Raw genomic sequence first — 21,327 nt, 5'->3', positions numbered from 1 at the left:
ATGGAGTGCCATATTAGAATGAGGGCATGCCTCGCGATTCTAGTTAGGGGACTTATTTTGGTTACTTTTGGTCACAAAAATCACCCGGTTCTTCATTGAGTGACTAGTGAAATCCGTGAGAGTCGGACTTGGGTATCGTCCGGTCAAGGGCTTGATATGGAGTCGAATCTTGTGTGTGTCATGTCAATCTTGGGAGTATAACAACGTACTTCCCTTTTTCCCCGCCTAGAATTCGTTTCTTAGGTACTCCGTGTTCTCGATGTTGGTTACTTCAGCTAGATTTAGGGGATTGACACCTTGGTGAGACCTTGAGACGACATCCTCCACTAATGACTTTCTTTGTTCGGTTTTGAGAAATCCCACTTGAATGAGGCAAGTTTGTATGCATTTTGATTGATTCATTTCCATGCCTTACTTGGTAGTTTAGTGCCATTTTGAATCAAAGTTTTGTAGCAAGACCTTACTTGCCTTGCAATAGGCCACCTCCCCTCATGAACTGTCAAATTATGAGTTGAAAGGGCTCCGGGTGAAGCTAAAACCGATTCGGCTATAAAAATAAAGTGCGCAAGTTATTACTCTTGGTTAAGGGTCATAGTCTTGCTTAGGTTACTTAGTCGGGGATGAGTAAGACTCAAGTGTAGAGAAGTTTGATGTGTGTTTATTTGGTTAGCATTTCCTCCTCTTTTCCCGCGCGTTTTGACACAATTCTTGAAGGTTTCTATCCCATTTATTTGCATTTTGTGTTGTTATTCTCATAGTACTTGTCTCCATCCATCTCATTTTGTAGGGAATGAGTTGGGATTGGAGAACAGAAGCAAGAAAGGAGTCCCAAAGAGCTTCCATGAGAGAAGAAGCAGAGGAAATGCTGAGAAGAGTTCTCTGTCGGTAGGCCGGCCAGCCAGCAGGGTACCCCCTCCATGCCCTCAAGGAAGAAGAAAGTGAAGAAAAGCTGAGAGAGTTCTTTGCCTGTAGGCTGGCCGCCGGCTAGGTGGCAGGGAACCCTCCCCTCATGCCTTAGAAGAAAAATGGAGAATTTGAGCCAAAATTTAAAAGGGCGCCCTACCGGCAGCCGGTGGCACGATAGGGAGTTTAAGAAGAAAGGGAAAAGAAGAAGTAGAGGTGCTCTGAGCCAGTTGGCTGGTAGCCACCCAGCCACCAGAGACACCAATCCAACGCTTAGCCAAATTTTGAAGTCAAGAGAAGTCCAAATTAAAAAGGGCTCGCCGCCGGCAGCCAAACGGGCAGCCGACCAGCTGGCACAGAGCAGCAAAGACCTATTTCAGCACCTACCCCTCATTTATGACCTAATTCCATGGAAGATTATATATATCCTTCTCATAACTCACTTGTACACACAACCCTAGACTAGTAATTATTTCCCGATAGGTTAAGCTTTTCATAATCAAGTACTAATCTTTCCTTAATCAAACTTTAATTACTTAGCAATTTAGTGTAGATTTAGTTTAGTTCAATTGTTTACCTTTGTACTTGGGTTTGTAAGAGAAGATTTTGAAGAAATTATTCCACTATTAATTCAAAGCTTGAATCTTTCTTAAGTATTGGTATAATTTCTTTCCTTGTTCACTTTAGTTTTCAATTATTTACATCTTTGTTTCATTTTAATTGCTGTTTGAATTAGCAAAATGTTTATTGTTATGTTTGTGTGTTGTTCTTCATTTATTTATACTTGTTCATCCACCATGATTGAGTAGTTCCCCTTTGGATTTAGGGGGAAATTAAGTGAGAGTTAAACTATTAATATTGGTTGTTAATATTTGAGTTTTTGGGTGATTATTTTGTCTTTGTAAACATGCATACAAGGTGTTTGATGAATTGTGTGTATGAAAGTCCATACCTTTCTTCAATTTATTCTTAGTATCTTCATAGATGAGAGTTTATGTGGGTACTTGATAGTATGTTTATGATGAGTGAATGCATTGTGATGATTTTGTGTTCTAGTTTAGGAGTGACTAAGTAATTAGTCCATAATCCTAGGCATTAAATTACCCAAAACTTGTTGACACCCATATCTAGTTTACATTGCTTAAGGGAACCCACAACCCGAGTTTTTCATCAATTGTTTGCATATCATTATCTTAGTTAACTCACTTTTAATTGCTCTAGTCTTAGTTTAGTTATTATCTCCACTTTCTTTGTTTTCCTACTAAACTTGGATTTAAACAAACTAAGTAAAAATCCACCCCATCTTTGCGAATGGTCCCCTTATCATACTACTTAATTTGGGAGTTTTAAAAATTGTTTTGGTGTGAAGATTGACGACAAAACTCAATCATCACCCATGTATATGATGTGACCATAATTAGAGCTTATTTAGTCCCCGAATTAGCCTTGTTCCCATGCTTTATAGTGTATATTTGGGTCATTTATCGTCTTTAGTCCTTTGTTTTGCATATTCTTTGAGGTTTTGTTTCCTTGGTAGGAAAGGAGTGCAAACCTTTCATTTTCATGGCAAAATAGAGCTAAATTGATTGAATTCAATGACCAAGCATCAAAGAGAAGACAAGACTAGAAGGCCTTTGTACATACTATAGTAGATGGGCAATGATGAGAAAAGATCCTTGCATCCCCGAGGAAATCCTCAAGGATTTTATGAAGAAAAAGGAAGAAAAGAAGAAGGAAAGTAGCTGTAAGACAATCCGAGCGGATTGTCCACAAGACGCCCGTCCAAGGGGAGCAATCCGAGCGTCTTCCCCCAGTGGACGCCCGTCCAAAACACCCCCAATCCGCGCGTCTTCCCCAGCTGGACGCCCGTCCAGAATCACCACAATCCGCCCGTCCCGTGCCCTGGACGCTCGGATTGTATGTCAGCCATTTCGTCTTTTACAAGTTTCAAGGAAGGATGCGCATATTTTTCTAAGACCGGCGAAAAGGAGACCGGAGTCTCCCTTGAGACTAGCGATTCCTCAAGGACTTAATCGTCATTTAAGCCTTTAGTAAACCCTAATTTATGTAACTAATCCCCACTATAAATACCCCATTAGGCTAATTAGAAGAGCATGTTCTTCTTAGCAATCTGTAGTGTAGTTAATATCAATCAAATCTCTCTTTAATCTTGTAATCAACATTTAATCAAGTTTTAATACAAGTTTCATTTCCTTAATCTCTCTCTTGTTCATCCTTTGTTTTGGGTAGTTGAAGATTATTTGGGTTATTATTGGAGATTGACAACCTTCCAATCAATCATCAAGTACTTCTATTATTCTTTGCTTTATTATTGGAATCATTAGTAGGTATAATTCTCTTAATCCCTTTTTAATTATTGTTAATTATCTTCATTTATTCATCATGTTTTACTTTGTTGGTATGATTGACAACCTTGCTAGCATATTCAACATGATAATGAGTGAGTAGTTCCTTAGCTAGGGTTAATAGGTAATTAGGGGAAACCAACATGGGGGATGATTCATGCTTAAATTAATATGTTTTCATGGTTTATTTGCTTGCTTGTTGTGATCTCAACTTATGCACATGTTATGTTTGATGAAATGCGAGCCTATGAATCCTTGCATTTTTTACCCATCACCTATCTTTTCAATGAGACTTGTAAGACATAAACCAACTCGAGTCTCATTAGACCATGCATATAGTTGAGTAGGGAAGATTAAGTTGACTTGTAGGTGTTGTACAATCTAATCGATTCGGCTCCGGGACCCAAACTTTCCTAGCATTGTAAGATATAAACCAACTCGATTCATCACAACAATAATTGCTTGCTTATAATTTGAGAATATGTTTGTATGATCAATTCCCATGAATCCCCTATGACCCCATGATACCCTAGTGACTTTTATCAATTGTTTACATCCCTTTTAATAATCTTGCTTGCTTACTTTTATTGCTATTTAGTTTAGTGATCTTCTACTTCAAACCCCAAATTGTGACACCCTTAGACACCACTAATTGCAATTGAAAATCTCATCTCAATTCCCGTCCCTTGGGATCCGACCTTTACTTGCCTCTTTACTAATTGTAGAGTTGTTTGTGAAGTTATAAATTGTGTTTTGGTCTAGGTGCTCCAAACGACAAGTACCGAAAACTAAACCTCCAAGTGAGTCCGACCAAAAATGGCGCCGTTGCCGGGGACGGTGTTAATTTTATTTAGATTTTCTTAAGTTGTTATTAGTTGTGTCTTTCTTTGCCTTGGGGAAGTAAAACTCCTCAAGGTTTGTTCTAATTATTTTCAAGTTGTTCGATATTTTGCAAGATGGACCTTATAGATTGTTTTGTAGAGGACCACTTAAGTATACCTTTCTTCAAAGATCCCATGCAAGCATTGGAAGCCTTGGAAGCATGTGAGGCTAAAAATATGTATTGGGAATTGGAGGTAGATCTTTTTGAGGCCGCTCTAGCTAACAAAGAACTTACTCATGCACAATCCGAATTAGTACATAACATCCTTGTGGAAGCATGTCAACCTATAGAAGATCGGCAATCCATCCTAGAAGACATCTTATAAGCTCAAGAGCAAGAGGAACTCGTCATGGAATTCGAGTGTGATGAGATTGATGAGAACGAAGAACAAGTTGAGTATGCAATGAGAATGGAATGTCTAATGGAAATGGAGCAAATTCTCAATGAAACTTAAAAGGAGGAAAGTGAGGTATAAACCCCTACTTTAAAACCTCTTCCCCCAAATTTGAAATATGCTTACCTTGATGAATCAAAGACCAAACCCGTAATTGTTAATGATAGACTTGATGAAAACCAATTGGGAAAATTGCTTGATGTGTTTAAACAACATGAAAAGGCTATAGGTTATAGTCTAGATGACCTTAAGGGGATAAGTCCCAACTTTTGCATGCATAGAATTCATCTAGAGGAGGACCATAGACCTGCCATCCAATCTCAAAGGAGATTAAACCCCCACATGCAAGAAGTTGTCAAGGAAGAGGTAATGAAATTACTTGATGCGGGAATTATATATCCCATATCGGACTCTTTGTGGGTTAGCCCCGTTCAAGTAGTACCTAAGAAAGGAGGTACCACGGTGGTGGCAAACGAAAAGAATGAGTTAATACCCACAAGGAAGATCACCGGTTGGCGTATGTGCATTGATTATCGAAAATTGAATTCCGCAACAAGAAAGGATCATTTCCCCCTACCATTCATTGACCAAATTCTTGAGAGGTTAGCCTCCAACAAATTCTTTTGTTACCTTGACGGGTATTCGGGATTCTTTCAAATCCCTATACATCCGGATGACCAACATAAGACCACCTTCACATGCCCTTATGGTACTTTTGCATATAGGAGGATGCCTTTTGGCTTATGTAATGCCCCTGCCACTTTCCAAAGCTGCATGATGAGTGTATTCTCCGACTACCTAGAGACCTTAATGGAAGTTTTTATGGATGATTTTAGCGTTTATGGAAAGGACTTTGACTCATGTTTGCATAATCTTTCTCTTGTATTGCAAAAATGTGAAGATGTTAGTCTTGTTTTAAATTGGGAAAAGTGTCACTTCATGGTCAATGAAGGAATTGTTTTGGGTCATTTAATCTCGGAAAAGGACATCGAGGTCGATAAAGCTAAGGTTGAGGTGATAGAGAAACTCCCACCTCCCGTGAATGTTAGAGGGGTGAGAAGTTTTCTCGGTCACGCGGGTTTCTATCGCCGTTTCATAAAAGATTTTTCAAAAATAGCGAAACCCGTCACTCAACTCTTACTTAAAGATGCCCAATTCCATTTCACTGATGAGTGTGTTGAAGCCTTTAATAGAATCAAGGAAGCACTAATCTCGGCACCGATCATTCAACCTCCAAATTGAGAACTAGCGTTCGAGATTATGTGTGCTGCTAGTAACTACGCCGTTGGAGCGGTTCTTGGCCAACGGGTAGGAAGAGCTCTTCATGCCATCTATTATATAAGCAGGACTCTTGATCCCTCCCAAGTGAACTATGATACTACCGAGAAAGAGCTTCTTGCCATTGGCTATGCTTTGGACAAATTCCGTTCCTACTTACTTGGATCCAAAGTGATTGTCTTTTCGGATCACCGTGCTCTCCGACATCTCTTGATAAAGAAGGAGGCCAAACCAAGGTTGTTAAGATGGATTTTACTTCTTCAAGAATTCGACTTGGAGATAAGAGACAAGAAAGGAGCCGAAAATGTAGTGGCGGATCACTTATCAAGGATTTGGTTTCATGGTGAACAAGGAGAAACACCGATCAATGACTCATTTCCCGACGATATCTTGATGGCCATTCAAAGACAACTTGAAAGGCACATCACCCCATGGTTTGCCTATTATGCCAACTATATCGTTGGAAGAGTACTCCCTCCAAATTTGAACTACAATCAAAGGAATAGGTTCTTATTCGAAGTAAAGAGGTACTTTTGGGATGACCCAAACCTCTACAAAGAGTGTAGTGATGGGCTCTACCGGAGATGCATCCCTCAATGGGAAGTCCAAGGAATCTTGGAAGGATGTCACTCATCACCCTACGGTGGGCACCATTGAGCAAGGAGAACCATTGCAAAAATCCTTCAATCGGGCTTCTATTGGCCTACAATGTTCCAAGACACGAGGGAATTCATCATTCATTGTGATGCTTGTCAAAGAACGGGGAATATCTCTTGGAGGAATGAAATGCCACAAAGGGGAATACTAGAGGTGGAGATCTTCGATGTTTGGGGGATCGACTACCAAGGTCCGTTTGTGACATCCAATGGGAATAAGTATATCCTTGTGGCCGTAGATTACGTCTCAAAGTGGGTGGAGGCAATTGCCACTCCAAACGATGATGCAAAAACGGTCACCAAGCTCTTCAAGAAGATAATCTCCCAAGATTTGGAGTTCCTAGAGCAATCATAAGTGATGGAGGAACGCATTTCCATGAAAAGAAACTCGCATCCCTTTTGACCAAGTATGGTGTTCAACATAGAACCGGCTTGGGATATCATCCTCAAACAAGCGGTCAAGTTGAAGTTTCGAATAGAGAGATCAAACAAATCCTTGAGAAAGTTGTGAACAAGACCCGAAAAGATTGGAGCACAAAGCTTGATGACGCTCTTTGGGCTTATAGGACGGCCTATAAGACTCCCATAGGAGCCTCCCCTTACAAGCTTGTCTATGGAAAAGCATGCCACTTGCCAATCGAATTGGAGTACAAAGCTTTTTGGGCAATCCGAGCCCTTAACCTTGATCTCAAATTAAGTGGTCAAAAGAGGATGATTCAAATTCAAGAGTTGGAGGAATTCCGACTACAATCTTATGAGAATGCCAAGATCTACAAGGAAAGGAAAACATTGCTCCACGACAAAAGGATTAAGCAAAAAGCCTTGCACAAAGGGGATAAAGTCCTTCTATTCAATTCCCGCTATTGACTCTTTCTGGGAAAATTGAATTCTAGATGGATGGGTCCCTATGTAATCGCCGAGGTTGGAAAATATGGGGATTTTGAAATCAAGGCGGAAGATGGAAGCAAATTCAAGGTCAATGGTCAAAGATTGAAGCCATACTATGAGGGAGCATTTGTTGGAGAGGCCGAGGTCACCTACCTCGGGCCTCCGCATCCTTGAAGGAATCATCAAAGGGAGAGTTTGGTGGAGTCCTCCCTAAACCACCACTTGTAAATATACTAACCCTCTAACTTGTATTTATAATTTTGTTGCATCCTCTTCATCATAAACATAAATTCTTTCCGTGAGAGTAAGTGAGGGAGGGTCACTAATGATTTTTGAATGAAGGAAGGAACCAATTTTCAAGTGTGGGGAAGCTTTTATCGGAGTCAAGGAAATCAAAAGAAATCCGCAGAAAGGAACCCGAGCGTCCAAAGAGAGAATCCGCTCGGATTGTACAAAGACGTCCATATTTTTGAGAACCCGCTCGTCCTGCTGGAATCCGAGCGTCTGAAGACGAATCTGTTCGTCTTTTTGCCAATGCATTTTAAGAAAAGTTCTTGTCACAGAATCCGCCCGTCTTTGGGAAAAGACGCTCGTCTTGATTCAGAAAAGACGCTCGTCTTGGGCTCGATCCGCTTGTCTTGGCTACATCAAATTTTTGCAAAAATTCGCTGTAAGAGAATCCGAGCGTCTTCCCTGGAATCCGCTCGTCCCAGAATGACATAATCCGAGCGTCTTGTGCCCGAATCCGCTCGTGTTCCTGCGGTCTGCACTCCCGATTTCCCAATTTTAAATTCACCCCACCACATAATTTGTGACACATCACCCTTCCTTCCACTTGTATTATAAAAACCCACCTCCTTATGACTCCAAAGCATATCCCAAACACCTTTTTATTCCACAAAATAAAAAAGCCCCAAATTTCTAGGGTTTCAAAGGCAACATTCAATCCACAAAGAGCATCTTCATACTTTAACAAATCAAAAATTCCAACTCAACAATCAAAGAATGGCACCAAAGGGATCTTCCTTTAGGGATAGAAGAAGACCAAGAGTAAGCGGAAGCTCTTCTACCTCCCATATCAACACCTTAAGGAGGGAGCATGAAGAAATTGTGGATCTTACAAGGCTTGATGACTTCTCAAATGTTGAATTCGTCAATGATGTGCAAAGGCTAATTTTTCACCAGCTTCTTCGTAAGAACATTCTCCCTACTAAGTTTTTATGTCATAGAAATTTAAGGAAACTTGGGATTTATCATCAAATGGAAGCTCTTTTTGAGTTGATTGGTCTCTCTACCGTTTTCCACATGCACGAGCAAACTTACCGATCCCTTGTGCTTGATTTTTTAAGCTTCTTGAAAATTACAACCTTGAATAGAACGATATGCATAGAGTTTAGGTTGGAGAGTGTTTCAAGAATGATGACTCTAGTGGAATTTGCTAATGTGCTTGGTTTCGATGTCTCGCCTACCCGGACATCAAAACCGAAGAGATATAGTGTTGCACCCCCATGGAGGGCCATGACCGGCCGAGATTTCATGTACATCAAGGAGTGTCTAGCTTTCCACATTCAAAATCCTATTTTGAGACTTACCTACCGGTTCCTTTCCGGCACTCTACTTGCTCGCCGAGACCCGGTAATAGTAAACGAACTTGACCTTGTGTTCATGGAGTCCTATCTCGATATCCAAGGAAGGGGTGGGTACCACTTTAATGCGCCTCTTGTGCTACTCGAAAAGTGGGCAAAGTTTAGGAACGGTGATGATGATGGGATGAAACACATTGTTAATGGAGGGCTCATTACAAATATTGCAAAGCATTTCAATCCAAAATTTAATGAGAATAATGAGTACACTCCTCTTACCGGGAACACAAGGATAAATGAAGACCTTCTTCTTGTACATCATCATTGGATAACCCTTGAGGGGGTTGATAAAAGGGTCAAGTGGATAACAAAAGGAAGTGATCCAATCTACCTACCAATGACCGGACTACCAAGAATCTCACCAAGAAGGGGACCTTTATCACCAATCCCATCCTACCTCATCCCTCCAAACCCAACCCAAGCAAGGCAAGCACCACCACCTCCAAATCCCCAACAACAACAACAACAAGAGCAACAACCACAAGATGAGAAAATCAAAGTGCCTCCCTACCCTTTCCCATATCAACCGTACAACTACCCCAACCCCTTTATCCTTCCCTGTGATGACTTTGTAACGGGAATTCTACAAGATTTGCACTTTCGACAATATGAAGCTACCGTGGACAATTATTACGCACTTTATCCTCAATACCACGATATGATTCAAAGGGGAAAGATTAGTGAGGAGGGAGCCTTTCCCTCTTGGGCACAATTGGATATACTTTTCCCCAATTCGGATAAGGAAAATGAAGGGGCAAACGGGCGACAAAAGGAAGGGAGCGACAAGTCTTGCGGTGGGGACACGGTGGAGCTCGGTAGCGAAGAGGATGAGTTCATGGACCCGAATACAAGTGATGCATCCAAGGAAATATGGGATAGTGATCTAGAGGGAAATGACGACAATATCTAGAGGATCTCTTCATAGCTAGATGGAGCGGGCGTGAGGCACCCATCTCAAGCTTAAGTGAAGTTTCCTCATCTCCTCTCTTTATTTTCAATTTTCATGAAAGAAGTTTATGTTTTGTTAACTTGTATAATATTTGACTTTGTCTTTGGTTTGAGAGTCCTAGCAACATAGAGGACTAACACCTCGGCCCCATTGAGGTGTTCTTATTTCATTGTTCCCGTTTTAAAAATCCAAAATGACAATTTAGTTTCATGCATTGCATCTTGTGTGCATGAACTACCCCCAACTTTAGGACATTAGAAATAATGTCTATCTCAGTTTGGGGAAGTACATGCATTTGCAACGGGAGGTAATCTAAATTACGCTCTCCGTCATAAACAAAAACCCATGCATCATGTAGTGTAGATTAGTATAGCTTGCATTTAGTATAGAATTCATGCATCATGCTTGCATAATTTCCCATCATTTTGGCCATTGAGGACAATGCCCATATTAGTGTGGGGATGGGGAATTATAACTTAACTTTTATTCAAAAACCCAAAAAAAAAAAAAATCAAAAAGTTTCGAGAAAATCAAAAAAATTGAAAATCCAAAAACAAGTTCATTTCCTTTGTAGTGTAGACTTGTATATATTATTGTATATATTGTATTTGTTTTATCCTTGTTCACATTGATCGACTACGCCACATCCGAGACATGAGGATATTGAAGACCGCATGGTATGATCTTTCCAATCTCCTTTTTCCTCTTTATGTTAATGACTATGTGTCTTTATTTTGATTGATGCGGTATAACAATGTGAATTTAGGACTTGCATTTAGATTATATGGCATATTAGTTGGTAGAATCGTTTGCATTAGTATGTTTATATGTTAGTTGCATCATGGCATGTAGTTGCATGTTAGAAAAATTTTGCGAAACCGTCTACTTGGGAAATTTGACAAGTGTATATAGGCCCTAGTAGATGCTTTTTCTTCTTAAGACTTTGCTTGTTAGAATACTTGTAAAACACCCTAAGATGTGTCATGCTAGTATCCTTTGACCCATGGATTAAGGCCTAGTCAAGAGTACCTTGTGGTGTGATAACTCCTTGGCTACCGTTTATTCCAAGGTGACCCTTGAAACCATGCATCCATCATCCATGTTCTACCACATTTTTGTCATCAAAGGGAATGGGCACAAAAAGAAATTGATTTGAGTTCAAGAAATGAAATGAAAAGTGAAAGAAAGTTTGCAAAATGCATCAAATTAAAAGAGGAGTAACAAAAATGAAAACTCCTATGCTTCAAATATAAGGCACCCTCGTTACTAATTGGGGTGACTTTGAAAATGTTCAAAAGAAAATGCGAAAAGTTGTCAAGTGTTGAAATGCCAAATATCAAAAGAAATGGCAAAAAGAAAATGTTCTCAAATGTTATATGCCACATGAAATTGGGGGGAAAAACAACAACAAAAGCAAACTCCTAAAATGAAACTCATTTATCTATTGATCCCTTTATCCATCGTATCCATTTTTGTGCATGGTAGAGAGGGGACGACCCTTCTTCTTGTCTAGGCAAGAGGGGGAATTCCGCGATCTTCCAGTGTTTCTAACACCATAGGGAGTCTACTCTTGACAAAAGCATTTAACGATTGAGGACAAAGGTACCCTAGCTTGACACAATTTGGAGGTGATTTATTGGTATCCTTCTAGGCTTAGTAGTTTGAAGAAATTGCATCTATGAAGGAGTGTGTACCCTTGAATTGCTTCCCTTGTAGATAATTTCCGCCACTTAGATGAGGAAAGTGGCTATTCTTTTTGTAGATGCATGCATTACTTGATTTTGTGTGCTTAATGTTTGGATGTGTCGCCATTTTGGCAAGACCCACCTTGCCTTGCAAGAAGGCATCCTACCTCATGGTTGTCTTGTTGTGAGTTGAAGGGGCGGAGTGAGACCCGCTAATTGTCTCATATCGGCTATGATATTAGGTTAGTTTAAATAACGGTCCTAGTCTTTGTCACCTCTTTACTCGGGACGAGCAAAGGTTCGGTTTGGGGATATTTGATGTGACCATAGTTAGAGCTTATTTAGTCCCCGAATTAGCCTTGTTCCCATGCTTTTTAGTGCATATTTGGGTCATTTATTGGCTTTAGTCCTTTGTTTTGCATATTCTTTGAGGTTTTGTTTCCTTGGTAGGAAAGGAGTGCAAACCTTGCATTTTCATGGCAAAATAGAGCTAAATTGATTGAATTCAATGACCAAGCATCAAAGAGAAGACAAGACTAGAAGGCCTTTTTACATACTATAGTAGATGGGCAATGATGAGAAAAGATCCTTGCATCCCCGAGGAAATCCTCAAGGATTTTATGAAGAAAAAGGAAGAAAAGAAGAAGGAAAGTAGCTGTAAGACAATCCGAGCGGATTGTCCACAAGACGCCCATCCAAGAGGGGCAATCCGAGGGTCTTCCCCCAGTGGACGCCCGTCCAAAACACCCCCAATCCGCCCGTCTTCCCCAGATGGACGCCCGTTCAGAATCACCACAATCCGCCCGTCCCGTGCCCTGGACGCTCGGATTGTATGTCAGCCATTTCGTCTTCTACAAGTTTCAAGGAAGGATGCGCATATTTTTCTAAGACCGGCGAAAAGGAGACCGGAGTCTCCCTTGAGACCGGCGATTCCTCAAGGACTTAATCGTCATTTAAGCCCTTAGTAAACCCTAATTTATGTAACTAATCCCCACTATAAATACCCCATTAGGCTAATTAGAAGAGCATGTTCTTCTTAGCAATCTCTAGTGTAGTTAATATCAATCAAATCTCTCTTTAATCTTGTAATCAACATTTAATCAAGTTTTAATACAAGTTTCATTTCCTTAATCTCTCTCTTGTTCATCCTTTGTTTTGGGTAATTGAAGATTATTTGGGTTATTATTGGGAGATTGACAACCTTCCAATAAATCATCAAGTACTTCTATTATTCTTTGCTTTATTATTGGAATCATTAGTAGGTATAATTCTCTTAATCCCTTTTTATTTATTGTTAATTATCTTCATTTATTCATCATGTTTTACTTTGTTGGTATGATTGACAACCTTGCTAGCATATTCAACATGATAATGAGTAAGTAGTTCCTTAGCTAAGGTTAATGGGTAATTAGGGGAAACCAACATGGGGGATGATTCATGCTTAAATTAATATGTTTTCATGGTTTATTTGCTTGCTTGTTGTGATCTCAACTTATGCACATGTTATGTTTGATGAAATGCGAGCCTATGAATCCTTGCATTTTTCACCCATCACCTATCTTTTCAATGAGACTTGTAAGACATAAACCAACTCGAGTCTCATTAGACCATGCATATAGTTGAGTAGGGAAGATTAAGTAGACTTGTAGGTGTTGTACAATCTAATCGATTCGGCTCCGGGACCCAAACTTTCCTAGGATTGTAAGATATAAACCAACTCGATTCATCACAACAATAATTGCTTGCTTATAATTTGAGAATATGTTTGTATGATAAATTCCCATGAATCCCCTATGACCCCATGACACCCTAGTGCCTTTTATCAATTGTTTACATTCCTTTTAATCATCTTGCTTGCTTACTTTTATTGCTATTTAGTTTAGTGATCTTCTATTTCAAACCCCAAATTGTGACACCCTTAGACACCACTAATTGCAATTGAAAATCTCATCTCAATTCCCGTCCCTTGGGATCCGACCTTTACTTGCCTCTTTACTAATTGTAGAGTTGTTTGTGAAGTTATAAATTGTGTTTTGGTCTAGGTGCTCCTAACGACAAGTACCGAAAAATAATCCTCCAAGTGAGTCCAACCAGTATACCAAAAACCACATGTTATAATGCGACTCAAACGACATTATGGAACCAATACTAATGGCTAATCATCATGTTTTGAGTAAATCCCAACAATATTATGTGACTAACAACAATTATCCATAACAATCATGTCATAACGCAATAACAACACAATCAGGACACATGCAACCATTTATACTTATTGAAACCGAGTAGGATTAACCTACCTTTTAACAAACTCCGAAAGCTACTAGAAACCACCAATGATCTATCTCATAAAATCGTCTCATCCTACATAATTACATAATAACTATCACAAAACATTCTACAACAACTAATACTACTAATTAACCCTTAATTATCCCCACTTAATTAGTCAAACCCTAACTAAAATCCCATAGTGTAAATACTAGAAAACTAGGATTTACTTACTACCAAGAAAAATGGAGAGGAGATAGTGAAAAGATTACTTACAAGGTATGATCAATGAAAAGGATGTTAGGTTTATTTACCTCTTATTAGACTCCTATAATAGTGAACTAATTAACTTTTAATTATTTGTTCTTTAGATCTAGTGCATGCATAACAAAATAAAAGATTTAAGAGGAAAAACAATGTCCCTTACATTGTTGGTTGGTTCGAAATATACGGCACAAGTAAGGTCACCTTCCTTCACTTGTTCTTGAGCTTAATATGATGGATGATCCTCCTAAGACTCCAAGTATGGAAATCCTCCTTAGATTGCACCCAAGACTTGTCCCTTAAACTAGTATACTAATTAACTAGATTAATAAACTAGTATCCTTAAAATGATTCTAATATTATTACTATTACTACACTAGTAATCTTATTGTGATATTAGAATGGATGAACAAATGCTTGTGAATTTAAAAACCTTGTTTTAGAGAGATGGAGAGAATGTGAGAGTTTTGCATGTAGAAGAAAAATGAATGAATGAGTAGTTCAAAAATGAGAACAAAAGTCCTCATATGAAGAGCATGCAACCGGTGGGGATGAGGCCAAAATGGCATCTTTGCCTTTTTCTTTTTGTCTTCACAAAGCATTAGGTATGAAGGCTAGTATGTATAGGTTTAATTGTTTATTATTTTATCACATAAAATAAAATAATCACAACCCATTTATACTCCCTCCATTTCGGTCTAACACACTTAAAATGGACTACCATTTTATTTTGTCAGTTTGTCATTTGTCACACAATATGTCACATGTAGTATTTTACATGTTATTAATTAATTTAATGCATATTTATCACATAAATATCATTTTATAAATTAATTAAATTATATACAACAAAATGACTAGTGATACCTGATCACATAAATAAAATGAGTCATATAATTATAATTCACAACATCTTGTAATTATAATTAACCATTTATTCTTATCTCTATCGTTTCTCAAACAATAAACAATTTTAGTAATAAAGCATTTTTATTACTAAAATAAATCTTATTTAATCCCATTACAATAAGATATCAATATTCTCTCTCACAAGTAAATTGTTCAACTTTAAGGAATTGATTACCTTGTATCGTCATACAATTAATCAATTTATCCATTAAGGGAATTGTCCTTTAGGTGTGACCTTAAGGGATCAACTGACCACCATCGTCACACGACAGTAATGTCAAACTCTAGTCAGCCAATCATTACCGATTAATGACGATCAGTTGATTATATAATAAATCAGCCCTCACGTATTCTTAAAATGAGATTTAGTTATGATATTAAATCATGTGATCGCACTATTGTTGAGGACACATTTTCCAACAATCTCCCACTTGTCCGAGACAAGTGTGCGTCACCAATTCTCTTGTCCTATTACAATCTCCCACTCAATGCAAGGTGTCTTGCAGGTCGTACTTACACTTGATCATATCTTGAGTGGTTTCCTCGATCTGGAGAGTAACTGTCTGACCGGAATTATCTACCATAGATACCTTTCGAGCGTGGCCACACATTTCCAGTTAACTACTCCTCGAGTGGCCTTGAGATTTCAAACAACCCTGACAAGGGGTGGACAATTCCTATCGCACTATTCCCTTCATTCAGCCACAGTTCATCATAACCCAAAATATACCCATTTGACCTCATTTACGACAGTCCTAGAGCATAAATCAATGCTAATCTGAAATTTGTGCCAACGTGGGCGAATAGTCTTTAGTCAAAAGAATTGACTCATAAGAATACTATAGCAGCTCTTGCCACGACCGGGCTTTATGAATTACCAGAACTCTATAAGCGGTCACTGCCCGACAGAGTGTCCCATACAGTCTGCCTATTTGATCGACTAGTCATCCCATATGACTCTATGGCACTTGAACTTGCCATCAATCGCATCACACTCTAGTCACTTCGAGACGTCACCTCATATAAGTAACTAGGGGCGAATACCATGTCAATCCAGTTCACTTTAATGGGGTTCAATTTGTCTCTACAACCCATTTGGATTTAACAAAGTAATGGGTGAGTTTAATAAGACTCAAACGATAAATGCAATTATCACATATGAATAGTCAATACACTATTACTACTTCATATCTTATAATCTTTAGTGTAGTTTTTACACCAGTCGAAATGCAATAAAAGCTTGGCAAGTGGATATACCCTATATCCATATATTCCAACTTTGTGAATTTCTATTTCCTTCTATTCAATGTTATTTCTAATAACTTGAATTTATCTCTAAGTATTTGTCTAGTATTCTTACTAGACAGGGACTCTTTAACTTGAAAGATGCTTCCACTTTTATCGCATAACTTGTAATAAAGTAATTTGTAGAGGGATTCACCCTTAATCCCTACGTTGACCATTTTATCACAATTTACTTAGATTCCCTCTTGTAGAATTTGCAATGTGCGAAACTAAAATACTTTTCTAGTCTTTTACTCCTAAGTCAATAATATATCCTAGGATTTCAACAAATCCTTTTCGGTTTAGAAACTAAAATTTGTGCAACCCTTCAACACATAACTTAGCTTATCATCCAAACATATGAACGAATCCTTAATTCTTCTCAAGAATCTCAAGGATGTTCTTTAAGGCTTTCACAAGCCATATCACGGGAATTATCTTATTATTGACTTATCTTGCCCTAGGCATATATCACATCATGGCATGTGCGTCTATTGGCATACATGATCATTCTAATGGCGGAAACATTAGAAATCGATTTCATGTAATCAACAACTTAATAGGTTCAGTGAACGACTATGACTCCATCATAGTAATTCCACTTCCATCAATATGAATAACCCATTCAACCTTGTTGATGTTAAACAGATACGAAAGATCTTATCCTCATAAGACTCTTAACTCTATGTCAATATTCTCTCTCATAGATTCAAAATCTAGAATACTTTGCATCACTTTCCAAGTCTCCCAATCAATCTTTCACAGAAGAGAACATTAGTACATTATTCTCAATAAATAATATGTCATCAACATATAAGACAAGGAAAAACAATTCTAGCTCCCACTTAACTTCATGTATAATCATGATTCTTCAATCATGTGAATGAAAACATTCACTATTATCACATGAAAGAAAGGTATAATCCTTTAATGCTTTCTTAAGACCATTCTAGGATCACTTAAGAAAGTTACGCATAATATATTAGGATTTTTAGATCTTTGTATAAGGTTTTGTGTTCCAAACACATCCTTCTCTAAATTCCCATTTTAGAAAAGCGAATTTTTATTTGCCATTCTTCATTAAAATGAAATGCTGCAATTCCTAACATAATTAATCTTGATCAACATCTTTATGTCAATCTTATGCATTTGAGTAATCTAAAGCTCTATTTACCTTTAAAGAGACCCTTGATTTAAAGTAAATCTACTCTTGAGTAACAATTTTCGGATTGTAATGCTACGGCTCGTATGTAACAAGGTCATAATACTATCACTTTCACAAATTAATATCTTAACCAATAAGACATGTGCGATAAACTCCCACTGAACTATGATCCTACTCTATCTTTATAGATTATAGTTCGACTATAGTCCCATTCTATAGTTCCATTACTTTCACAAAGTAACACTATAAGATATGTTTGTGACGTTCCATCTACTCCCACTCTATCTCTCAGAAATACATCTATCTTCTTGAGAGATAGCTTTGTGAGTTACAAACATATATATGGTGTAGTATTAGTAGTTTATCTAGACTATGCATTACCTTTCAAAAGGCCATCCCTATCATGGCAGTTTGATTCATGTAATATACGAGTCTTATCCATGTCATCTGTTTAATAGACTCTCTATTCTAGGTATCTCATGGTTGACTATCCGTTTTGAATTATGTGTCCGTATGGTATCGTAAATCCCTACTTTATGAGTTCAATAGCTCATCACAATTTTATAATTGATCTTACATAAGTAAGTTGTTATTTTTAGTAACAATGACTTAAGGAGAATCAAATTCATAGCTTATGGACATATAATGATCCAATCATCATAATTGTCTATTTGATCAATTTGAGTTGTTAATCTAATGTTTCACTATGCAAGTAGCGTATGAAGATAAATTTTAGAACAAACGATATAATAAAACAAGTGACTTGGGTTGCAAACCAAGTCACCAATATCCAAAATACAACCCGTGTTTAAAGGATACAAACAAATTTCCAAGTCCCACAAGGAAATCAAAATAGTTCTAAAATTTCAAAGTTCAACTTGAAAATAAGGACAAAGAAACATAAAGCCAAGCTTCCATAGATCTAGCTCCATGGGCGGCTACCTCTAGCTTCCCTCGAGATCTTCTAGGCTTGCTTTTCTTTGCCCTTATCCTTGCTAGGATGCCCTAATTACAATAAAAAGGGTAATTATCACAACTTGTATCAACATACCAAAGTTGAGATCGAAACATAAAAGATAGGGATAGTTATATACCTACTGGAATAACCTTTCCAGCCTTAATATCGCCAAGATATTTGTAACAGTTTCTCTTCCAATGCCCAACACCACAACAGTAGTGGCACTTGTCCCCGGATAAGGCATTGTACTTGGGCTTGGAGGAACTAGCTTAACAAGCTTTAGCTTTGTTCCGGTTGGGAGTTCGCTTATTTCCCTTGTTCCCACTTTTCTTGAAATTCCCTTTGCTCTTATGATTAACATTGAGCACATCCTTGGTGGTGCTAACACTTAGCCACATGTCCCTTCCGGCTTGCACATGCATTTTGTGCAACTCATCAAGGGAAACTTTCTTGTTTTGCATATTAAAATTCACCCTGAATTGAACATATGCCTTAACTTTGTTTAGGGAATGAAGAATCCGATCAATCACGAGTTCATCAGGAATTTCCACCTTATGCATTTTCAAGGTCTCAACATGCTCCATCAACTAGAGCACGTGAGGGCTACTTTTTGGCCCTCCTTAATGTTGAGATCAAATAATGCGGATGCCGCCTCATATTGAATGATCCTTAGAGCTCGTGAAAACATGGTCACAAGTTTCGTATAGATCTCATGAGCGGTGCTAATCTTTATAGCACTTCTTTGGAGTTCGGCCTCCATTGCAAAGATCAACACATTTTTGATCGCGGCCGACTCCTTTTGGTAAACCTCATGGGCTTGCCTAGCGGCGGTGGTGGAACTAGAATTAGGTTCGGTGGGAGATGCCTCGGTAAGGTAACGAAGCTTGTCGTCACCCTCCGCGGCCAAGCGAAGTTGCGCGTCCCAATCGGTGAAATTGGACCCATTCTTTTCTAACTTACATCGATCCATGAAGGATCGGAGCCATGACACATTGGTGAGCGTGTTGAAACTAGTGGTTGCGGACGTGATTGGAGTTGCCATTGCAATTGATAAAACGATTTTGACTACAAAATAAGAAGTGAAGGAATTAATGAACATCTATCGTTTTGACAATTCTTGTAAACATTTTAAACAAGTTATAGCATTTATATAGTGACCTCTACCCAACTATCATAAATGATTTCGAGATCTAAATTCATATTAATACGGGTACGGTGAGCCGAGTGATCCCTTATTAATATAACTCGGTGGATTAACCTCTTAATCGATTCTACTTCTAGAACTCTCAGTCGATAAAAATTACTCTAATTTTCATCTTTAGCCCGGAACACATGCGACTACGGTCACGAATACTTCTGTTGAGCTCAATCCAAATTTCGATGTAATAACATTTTATTACCCACTTACCCAACGTAACAAGTTTAGTACCCCGGTGAGCCGAATCTACTTCCTTGTGAAATTGGGATTCATGGTTTCTACTATTTGGTAAGGCTAATTCTCAATTAATAAAAGTGAGAGGTCATGTCAATTTATTATCTATAACGTTTTAAGTGAACTAAAGCGGTCAATTACAATAATTGTAATTGACACGGTTGATGACTCAATATGATATGCGTGTGTTGTTTATGGCGATTTGGCAATGCATGTAACATATTAAAAGAAATGCAAAGCAATAATAAAATTCCTAGTATTGCCTTCCTAAAAATAGAAAATCAAATAATCTATTACATATTCGGAAACCAACTCCTTTGGTCCCTTGAATCTTCAAGTGGCACGCCTCCCAAGAACACCGTCTTCGTTGGATCACCTTTCCGAATGGCACCGTATTTGAAGATACTCCATAATTACAAATAATAATAAAAATACAAAGCTATTCCTATTAAACATTTGTAAAATGGAAAAACAAATAAAAATAAAAGTGATACGAGATCACATTAAATTACAACCGAATCAATATTCCCTTACATTACGGGTAATATTGATTAAAACTAAGCCTATACTGAGATAAAATTACATAATTCAAAATTATATAAATAAAAGACATTCAACAATTGAAATATGAAGCATTATATATGTATCTATCATGCCAAATTATGTGTCAAATCGCCCTATTTAACTTATATCGTTTATATAACCCGCTTTTATGGAAATGCGTGATCGTAACTTCTTAAAATCACAAATTAACACTTAAATCACATCTAAGTTCAAGTTAATTATCCTAACACTCTTAGGACTCAAACATTACTCATCAATCAGTTTTTGACAATAATTCAACTTGATTTAATTTTTATGCTCATTTTTTACCTTAAAATCATAATATTTATGAAATAAATCCAAATTAAATTAAAATAATTTCAAAATTTTAATTTTAAAATTTTTAACATTCTGTAATAATTCCATGACACTCATATTGTCAAAAATCATGGTTAAAATTTTTGAATTAATTTCGAGAAAATGTAGTTGCAATTTATCGGTTTTATCTCATAAAACATCTAAAGTATCCAAAAATTAATCCCATCAACTTTATAACTTTAGATCTGATAATTTGCATATTTATGCAACCTAAAATAATTTTCTCATGCCATGCAATTCGTTTTAGATATTTATGCTAAAATAGTCACTATTTATGCCATTTTTACACTAAAAATTCATAAATCATGCTAAATGAGATCATTTCATCTCAAAATTTACATACACTCTGTAAATTATGCATGTGACAACATATTAAAGTTTCATGGCCCAATTCGAAATTTAACTATTTTTAACCATTTTACCTCTTTTAATCCATTTGTATCTCATAAAAATCATAAATCATGCAATATTAATCCAC

At 37.7% G+C, this 21,327-nt stretch overlaps 1 pseudogene; it reads left to right on the top strand.

The window, feature by feature from the left end:
* The window catches only part of LOC141651812 (uncharacterized), a 174,416-nt pseudogene that overhangs the window by 131,530 nt on the left and 21,559 nt on the right, over nt 1-21,327 (top strand).

Source organism: Silene latifolia, chromosome 4 (assembly GCF_048544455.1).
Source record: "Silene latifolia isolate original U9 population chromosome 4, ASM4854445v1, whole genome shotgun sequence".
Classification (NCBI taxonomy): Eukaryota; Viridiplantae; Streptophyta; class Magnoliopsida; order Caryophyllales; family Caryophyllaceae; genus Silene; species Silene latifolia.
The sequence above is the reverse complement of the archived record's forward strand: the minus strand, read 5'-3'. Positions and strand labels throughout refer to the sequence as shown.